Here is an 8634-nt window from a genome sequence, read left to right as displayed (position 1 = left end):
GGAGAGCAGCCACTATGCTTTCCTGTCTCACCCCAGGGTCGTGGCGCTTGGGGGCTCAGTTGGATGAGCGTCTGACTTCGGATCAGGTCATGAACTCACCGTTGGTGAGTTCGAGACCCACGCCGGGCTCTGTGCTGACAGCTCGGAGCCTGGAGCCTGCCTCAGATTCTGTGTCTCCCTCTCTCTCTGTCCCTCCCCTGATGCTCTGTTTCTCTCTCTCAGAAATAAATAATAAACATTAGGGGCACCTGGGTGGCTCAGTCGGTTGAATGTTTGACTTCTGCTCAGGTCATGATCTCACGGTTCATGGGATCAAGCCCCACATCAATGCTTGGGACTCTCTCTCTCCTCTCTGTCCCCTCCCTGCTCACACTTGGTCGCTATCTCTCTCTCTCTCTCTCTCAATATAAATAACAAACACTAAAACAATAAATAAATAAAATACGGGTAGAGTTGCCCAGGGTAGCCTTCATGCAGTTCGACAGAATGGTGTATTTTTCATATTCCAATGGCCCTGGCTTCTAGGTCAGAATTCAGATGAACCAGTGGGAATCCTAAATTTTCTCGATTATAATTATCATTCTAAGGTAAGATTTTTAAAAACAGGTATTTCCTGTGAATAATAGAGCACACATTTACTTTGGAAATGACATCAAAGGAGAAGGCAATTTGAAACTATACAGAAATTCAAGACAGTTTCAGAACAGGGGAACGGGATTCTATAAGCTACACCAAACGTGAAAAACAACAAAACACTGCCCAGTTCTCTGGGAAAAATTGTCATTAAAAAAGACTGGGTTTCAGTAGGGCGAGGCAATGTTCCTCAAGCCCGTAGTTTCAATGTAATATTCCATCAGGGTTACAGGCAAGCGTTTAAAAACCGTTGGCACAGAGCTGTTAGCCACAAATCTTGCTTCTTGCTGATTCACCTGTTTCTGGGCAAATGCTTCCTAGACAAAATGGTTTATCAATGTCAGAAAACAAAGCTGGTTGTTTGCTCCAGACGCTAATGCGAAACTGCTCGGTGGAAAGTCAGTTCCAGCCCCAGACCGCCCGGGGTGGTTTTGTCCCAGGGGTTTGTTAAATCAGAACGCGTTAATCTGCAGCGTGTGGTTGGCTACCGGCATGGCCCTATTTCACCCGACTTCGAAACGAGGTGGTTTTTCATTCAGCGTCTGGACGCGGAGAGAAAAGCCTGGGTGGTTAGTAGCGGTTGCAGCTGACGGTGTGAAGGATCCCAAACAAAAGAATCCGGCGCACTTGCCACGGAAGGGTGTTAATTCACTGAATTCTCAGAAAATTCCAGTCCCGGCCATCGATTCCTGGAGCATGCAGTAGGTGGCACCTAAAAGCTCTTTGGAGGCGAGCGGACGCCATTTGAGCAAAAGCAGCCGCCGCTGCAGCAGCTGGTCCAGCTCGGAAGTGGTGACTGGAGAGCGAGAGCGAGAGGAGGAAGGCCGGGCTGCGCGGCGCAGGTGCGGGGTGCGCGGGGGCGCGGGGCGCAGGTGCCGGGGCGCGGGGCGCAGGTGCGCTGGGGGCGCGGGGAGCAGGTGCGGGGGGCGCGGGGCGCAGGTGCGCGGGGGGCGCGGGGCGCAGGTGCGCGGACTCTGGGGCGCGGGGGCGCGGGGCGCAGGTGCCGGGGCGCGGGGGGCGCACGGCGGGCGAGCAGCTGACGGCATCGTCACGGCGGCGGCGCCCCGCCCGCCTCGGGAGGAGCCCGCAGCGGCACAGCCGGCCCTACCCCGTCCGGTGCCAGGCGAGCTCGGGACAAGCCCGGAGCACAGTTGCGCTGCCCCTCAGGTAAGGATCCCCCTCCTCGGCCGTGGCTGCGCCGCGCCCGCCGTGGGGCCCCGCCGGCCCCGGGCCTCCGCGCCTGGAGCCCCCCCAGAGGAGGGATTGCCGTCACCGGGAGGGCGAGTCAGCAGCACGGCCCCTGGAGTTGGCGAGCGGGAAGCCGCATTTCTGTATCCTTGGCGGGGAGGGTGTGCGTCTCGGTGCCCTGGTCTGAAACGCGTTCTTGAAAAGAGAGAGAGAGAGAGAGATCCGTACCTTGCACATTCTTTGGGATCCCTTCCCAAACAGGAGTTGGTGCTTCAGAAGGGGCTGTGGTGCAGGTGTTTGCAGCGTGGAAGTTGCTTCAGTGGATTTTCGGAAGTGCCACGAGACGTGGCTCCAAGTGGGAAGGATGGACAGCGCGTTATGAAGGCTGTTGGCTTAGCACGGTTTCCCTCAGCGGCCCTTCACGGGCTGGGCTGGGACGTGGCGAAATATTTCAATTCTCCCCTTACATGTGCCTCCCGAGTCTGCGTGCGCCCCTCGCTGTTGCCCTGGCGCAGGGGCCGGGGAGGGGAGGGGCCGCAGCCCCCCAAATGACAAGGACTCCTGTGGGCTCCCGCTCCCCGCAAGGCACCGCTGGCGTCGTCTCGCCCTGCGGGGGCCTCTGCCCCAGTCCGCGATGCGGCCGAGGATGCTGTTTTTCTCCTTTAAAGCTCCAATACGCATCCTTGGGGGTTTGGGAGACTTGGAAAGTGGCAACCCTGTGCGTCCCCGGTCACATCCACTGGACGCTGAGATACAGCTGGTGGGGGCGTCCAGTCCTAACCGAGCAGTGACACAGCGTGCCTTCCTTAGGGATCTATTTGCATACTCGCCCTTACTATCTTCCGAACGACCCCCCTTCCACGTGAGAAGCCCGTCTTAGCACAGGAGACCTTTCCTGCTTTGAACTAAAAACCTATAAAATCTTCTTTTTAAAGAAAAAAAGAAGATTTTCTAGGTAACCAAAAAAGCCCGGAGCATTTTACATCCAGATCAGTCCGAATGCACTTCTTTTCCGGTGGCATTTGGATTTGAAGAGGTGGAGTGGGAGGGAGAGAAAAGGGGAGGGTAAAATTAGAATACATTTAACAAATTTGGGGGAGGGGAATAATACTTTTTGTTGTTGTTGTTGTTGGCCACTGCCTGAAATTGCAAATTGCCAACAGTTCTGTCTCTGGAAATGCAGGAGCCTGGCATTCCTATGGGCCGAGGCACCCAGGAGACCCGTAGTTGATCTTCCAGAAAGAGAAGAGACCAGGCAGGGACGCATTTTGATGCTCTTTAACACATGGCCCTTCGTTTGGTGGTCAGGCAATGGTCCTGGTGAACACAGGCAGGGGAGCGGGGAGAGGGGACTGCCTTCCATCGCCTGGGGTCGCTGCTTCCTCCTCCTGGGTTACCTCTGCAGACGGCAATTCTGTGTGCACGCTTATTGCAGAAACCTCCAGAATCTTTTCTTGTTACAGCTTTAATAGTTGTTCCTGAGGAGAGGCTCAGAAGACAGCCAAATCGAATTCCGAGTTGTGGGAGTGCCTTTGCGCTCCTGTCTGGCAATCTGGCATTCTCAGCCATCAGGGAACACGGTCTCCACTCGGGTGCCTGCACAGCTTTCTGGAACATTAAAACCTTTGAAAAATGCCGAGCGTTCTTTGTCAAACAGAGAATGCGTCCGTGACTGTGAAAACATGCCTGTGCTTACTTTGTTGCCTTAGGTGGTGTGTTGGTGTGTTGCAAGTTACCTACTGATGTGGACGAAAGCATCATTCCTCCCCCTAGATGAACGCAGTGAACTTTTGCACTAAAAAAATTTCTTTGTTATAAAGAGGAGCGTCTGGCTTTCTGCGGGGGGGGGGGGGGGGGGGAGGAGGTTGCCTGCAAACTGTTGGAAGTTAAAGAGGGCTGGCTCAGTGCTGAGCTGTAACTTTCAATTCAGGTAACCCCTGTGTCCCATTCTCACTTTTAAGGTGGGTTGGATATCTATCTGTCTGTCTATCTATCTATCTATCTATATCTTTATCTATGTCCATTTTTTCTATCCATTTTTCTTTCTATATCTTTGTCTGTCTGTCTATCTATCTGCCTGTCTGGTTGGGGTATTTACAACGGACAGCTGTCTCTTTAAAGACAGCTGATTTCTAGGCCATTGTTTTTGGTTATGATTTTTCTAGGGAAATATCTGCTCTTAATCCGAAAGGCAGGTGGTGGTTGTCATGCCGTCACGATTGCTGATGTTCTTGTACAAGTTGAGTTGGCACACGCATGTGCAGTTAAGGATGAACCTGAAGTTATTTCACGGATTGCAAATGATGCTTCGGTTTTTCCTAGAGGATGTTTCTCGCAAGCCTTTCTCCCTCCACCAGCTGAGTATTCATTACAGTACCCGGAGTGGATGTGCCCTGGTCCTCACATCTTTTGCTCCCGCCACTGGCTTAATCAGGAAAAGAAAGGTCCCCGGTGGGTCTGTCCTTAGTGCAGTGTTGTCCTCAAAATCGGTACTGTCCCATAGAGATAAACTGTGTGAGGCTCATGCATGCATTAAAATGTCCTACTAGTCACATTAGAAAAGTAAAAATAAACAGGTGTAATTCATTGTAATAATGTATTTTCTTTAATCCAATCTATCAAAAATGACTGTTTAAAGATGTAATTGATACAAACTATGTATAAGATATTTTAGCAATTTTTTTTTCCATGCCAAGTCTTACATTTATGGAACATCTCAATTTGGATCAGCCACATTTTAAGAGGTCAATAGCCCATGTAGCTGGTGGCTGTTGTATTGGCCAGCATGGCTACAGAATATTAACTTTTTGACAAAGTAACTTAAAAGCTGAAACATTAGGAGCCGTTAAATTGAGCCACTGAAACACTATCGAAAATAAATAAACAGCTGATCTCAAATTGCTGTAACAGCTGTGTCCAACCCTTCCCTACCAGTAGCTGGCCGTGCGATCTTAAAACCTATTTTTGCTTCTTTATTAGTAAAATGGGAGGGTTGGATCAAATATCTGGTTGGGTTAAATACTTGCATCAAAAATACCTGGTTCTCTGAAAAATAACCAATGGCTAGACTTGTGGATTCCACCTGCATTCAGCCTAGAGGACCTGCTGTAGCAGAAACAGAGGGGCAGACCTGGTGGGTGCCGCCATTTTGCACAACCACTGTGTGCTTCTGTCCAATCCTTGATGGCAGACGTCAGCAACTGAGCCCCCGTGTCCCATCGGAGATCATTCAATTTTCATATTTAAATTTCTTTAGTGGGCAGGTAACAGCAAATCCATTGTCAAATCAATAACCAACTAGTGAGCTAGTATCTACTGCGTGACTGAATATTCTTCACAGATCTTTCCGTATTATCCGTTAGGGTATGTGTATGTATTTTCAATGTTGCCATCCATTTCAACACCATTCAATAGCGTCGTGAAATATAACGCTTTATAATTGACCCGTGAATACTGACTTCTTGAGGCCCAGAAATGAGGGACCTTAATGAAAGGATGTTGGTTTCTTCACCCAGCCTCCGGATGGCCTCGGTGGTCAATGAGTGATGGGGAGGCGGGTGTCATTTCCATCACACGGCTGCCTGTCTCAGAAGCCAGGATAGCAGGTTTAAAGAGAGCAGCGTCTTGTATGAGAGGAGTTTGTGCAGTGTTTTTCTAAAGCTAATTGATGTCTGGAAAGTGATTGGGTTTCTGAGGAAGTAAGAGAACACGCGAGCTGTCTATGAGGTCTTTCTCCTCTCTCCTGCCTCCACTGCTGAAGCTGGAGTCCAGAAGGGTCCATGTGCTTACGACAGAGGAGCTCAGACAGAGGGGCCCTTGGAAGGGGACACTTTCCTTCCTGTGTCATCTTCCCACTCCGATGGTCGTATTGGTGCGTACCTGTGACTTTCGAATGTTGAGTGTACCTTTGGGGGAAAATGGTCAGTATCTGGGTCTCTGAGTCCAGCGCAAAGCCAGGAGCTCGCTCAGTTCTCCACATCAAAAATCCAGCTCACTGGTATTTTCCTTATTTTATGGACTCGGACACACCTTCCTAACCCTACCACCCCCACCTCCCATTACCCATGGACGCATAAGATCAGCGGGCTGTCTCATTGCTCCCCTGCTTGGGAAAGACCCCCTAGGATTTAAAGAAAACTGTGGAATAGTCCCGTGACTATTGGGGGTACGATACTCCCATTTATCTTTCTTTCTCAGCCATGAGCTATCAATGGGTACCTATTCCTCTTTGACTAGATACCTACTGTTGTAGTCACACCCAGTTATAATGCTGGTTCTGTACCATTGATCGATCAACATGCGCGCTAAACGTTTCAGGACCTACCCTCCTTTATGCAGCAGATCTATGCTCTTGGCAGGGGACTGTTCCTGGCAACTGGGTCAGAAAACATACACGTTGTCTGTTCCTAGCTGCCTAATGTGGCTATTGTCTTTTTAAAGCAAAGGCAAGACCATTCTGAAAGTCGCTTGGCAATATTAGATGTTACTGTAAAAACAAAACAAAACAAAACACTTCCTTCCTGAACATTTTAGCATCCTGAGCTCGTGGTTCGGTTGTTGCTGATTTGGATCGGCTCCGTTGCCTTCCTGGGTTTGCCGATTCTCGGCTGAAGAGGTTCCCCTGCTCCCTAGCTGGGCATCGACCGCTGCTGCTTCAACCGTGGGGTCTCGGGTCCCTCATCTGTTCATCAGGGCTGCTGACACCCACATCAGGGGTGTTTTGAAGACACAGCTTGTCGGGGACCTCTCCACCCTTGTGGGAGGTTCCTGGGATGTTCCAGCGGGTGGATGTGATCGGACCGGCATCTTACTGGTCCCCTCTCTCTCTCTCTCGCTGTAGCAGATTGTTCTTCCCGCGCACAGCCTGGCATGGAGCCCGCTGTCTCACATTGCACCTTGCTTCTGGATGGCCTTCTGGCCTTCAGCATGGGCCCTTTCTGGCTCCCCTGGTGTAGACGCTCTCCAGTTAATCTTAAACTACTGATTTTTTTCTTTACATCTTGCTCTTTGAGCTGGGTCTGCAGGGACGCGCCGGTTTCTGTCTGGTTAAATCCATGTTCCTGCTTTGGCCAACTCTTTCCGTCTGTTCCTTGCCTGAGCTCGTCTCCGCACGGGCAGTCCCGCCTCTGTAACTGCATTCGTGCTGTTTTGCCTCCGTAGGCATATCCCCTCCTTGATATTTTTGTGGCGCTAGTCCGTTCATCCCTGGAAGGATTCTGGGGGTCCTAGCTTTGACCACAAGCCTGCTGAGGACAGCTGGTGCTAAGGACCGTCCGACGTCACCTGCCGTCGGATTCTAGACGCGTCGGTAGCCGCAGCCTTTTATGGCACGTTTTGCTGACCTGCCTGGTAACTGCAGAGCGGACGCAAATAAGTATTGATTAGTGGTTCACGGCTACTGACTCCGCGCCCTTGCTTTGCTCATCCCATCGGCTTCTGACCTCTAATGCTCTTTGCTCACCGAGAGCATTGGCTCACCAGGTCCAGGGGCCGTCCTCACGGTTTGGCCGCAGGCCATCCAGGTGACCCCAGGCTTTCTGTCCTCTCTTCTGAAGCTCCACGTGACAGTGACAGTCACAGGGGATCTAGTCGGTCCTGGGAGCTCTCCCCCATCCGGAGGGATGCGGGGCGCCCCTCCCGCAGCCACGGCGTCCTGTGGTTATGGCACGCCTTCTCAGTGCGCTTGCTCAGCTGCTCTCCCGGGACGTGCGTTTCATCCCGCTGGCCTCTTCCGTTGTTACCTTCCCATTGATGTTTGTACACGTTCATGTCCGTGTAGCCTTCGATTAATTAAAAAAAGAAAAAAAGAAAAAAGCCCCAGCTGGGTTCCATGGAGCCACTGATTTGCAACCATCCCCCCGTCCCACAGCCAGAGCCCCAGGAAACGTTCCTAAGCTGCACCTCGCGCTCGCTCCGTCAGAACCACTCTCGCCGGGTGCCCCAGGGACCCTCCGAGCTTCCCGGCCGGGGGCCGCTCTCCAGTTCCTACCCCCCTTCTCTCCATCGTTCTTTGAGGACCGTGCTCCCCTGGGGTGCTTCCCCGACACGGCCCTCAGCACGGCTGACCCACCCTCCGGGGGCTCCCTGTGATGTTTGCAGACCCGCTGCCCCGCAGCACTCATTCCGGGGTCTGTCCGAGCCCTCTGCTCTTGCCTTGTGGTTCTCCCACACCGCCTCGTCCACACCGGGCTTCAATCCCTCCCTGAACAGCGCACCCTCATTGATCCCGGTGCTATGGCCGGCCCAGCACGCGTTACCCGCCTGCCCCCTCGACGTGAGCCTCGATGGGCCCAAACACTCTTGCCGCGTGCTATGCGGGAACCCAAGCTCACCATCTCCCCTTAACGCCCGACCTGGGCCCAGCGCGCTCTCAGGAGAGGCTCTCATCCTGTGTCTCCAGTTCTGCCACTTAGAAACCTTAGGAGTTTTTCTCTTGACGCTTTTCTCCCGTCGCTTGTGTCTTAACTCCTTCCCCAGCTGGCCGCCACCCATCCCTGCTGACGTCACTCTGCCTGTGTTCCGTCCTCCTGCTGCCTTTCTAGGCTCAGCTGCCTGGGTTTTGGCCGGTTGGTTACAGCGGACCTCTGGTCCGCTTTCTCCGTGGGAGCCGGCCCCCTTCGGTGGCCGTGCGCCGCCCTCGGAAGCCCGTGCGGTCATGGCCACGGCGCCCCGACCGGCCTCCGCTCACATCGCGACCCTCCTGCAGCCTCTGGCAGTCACGTCCCCCTGCTTCTGGTATTTGGGGGCCTCCAGCTGTGGCGCTCGGGGCGCGGAGGGCTCTCCCCACACGGGGCCCGCACGGGGCCGTGGTCC

At 53.0% G+C, this 8634-nt stretch overlaps 1 protein-coding gene across 2 annotated transcripts in view; it reads left to right on the top strand.

Moving 5' to 3' along the window:
• Positions 1–496: 496 nt before the first annotated feature.
• Positions 497–8634, top strand: part of DIRAS2 (DIRAS family GTPase 2) — a 29153-nt gene continuing 21015 nt past the window's right edge. Inside the window, exon 1 of one of the 2 annotated variants that reach the window (XM_003995319.5) lies at positions 497–1475. The gene's annotated coding sequence lies outside the window, so the exon portion shown is untranslated. Of the gene's footprint in view, positions 1476–1676; positions 1801–8634 lie in introns of those variants that run through there. The other variant, XM_023243248.2, reaches the window with a different exon arrangement.

Source organism: Felis catus, chromosome D4 (assembly GCF_018350175.1).
Source record: "Felis catus isolate Fca126 chromosome D4, F.catus_Fca126_mat1.0, whole genome shotgun sequence".
In the NCBI taxonomy this organism is placed as follows: domain Eukaryota; kingdom Metazoa; phylum Chordata; class Mammalia; order Carnivora; family Felidae; genus Felis; species Felis catus.
This window is presented reverse-complemented; position numbering and strand designations above follow the sequence as displayed.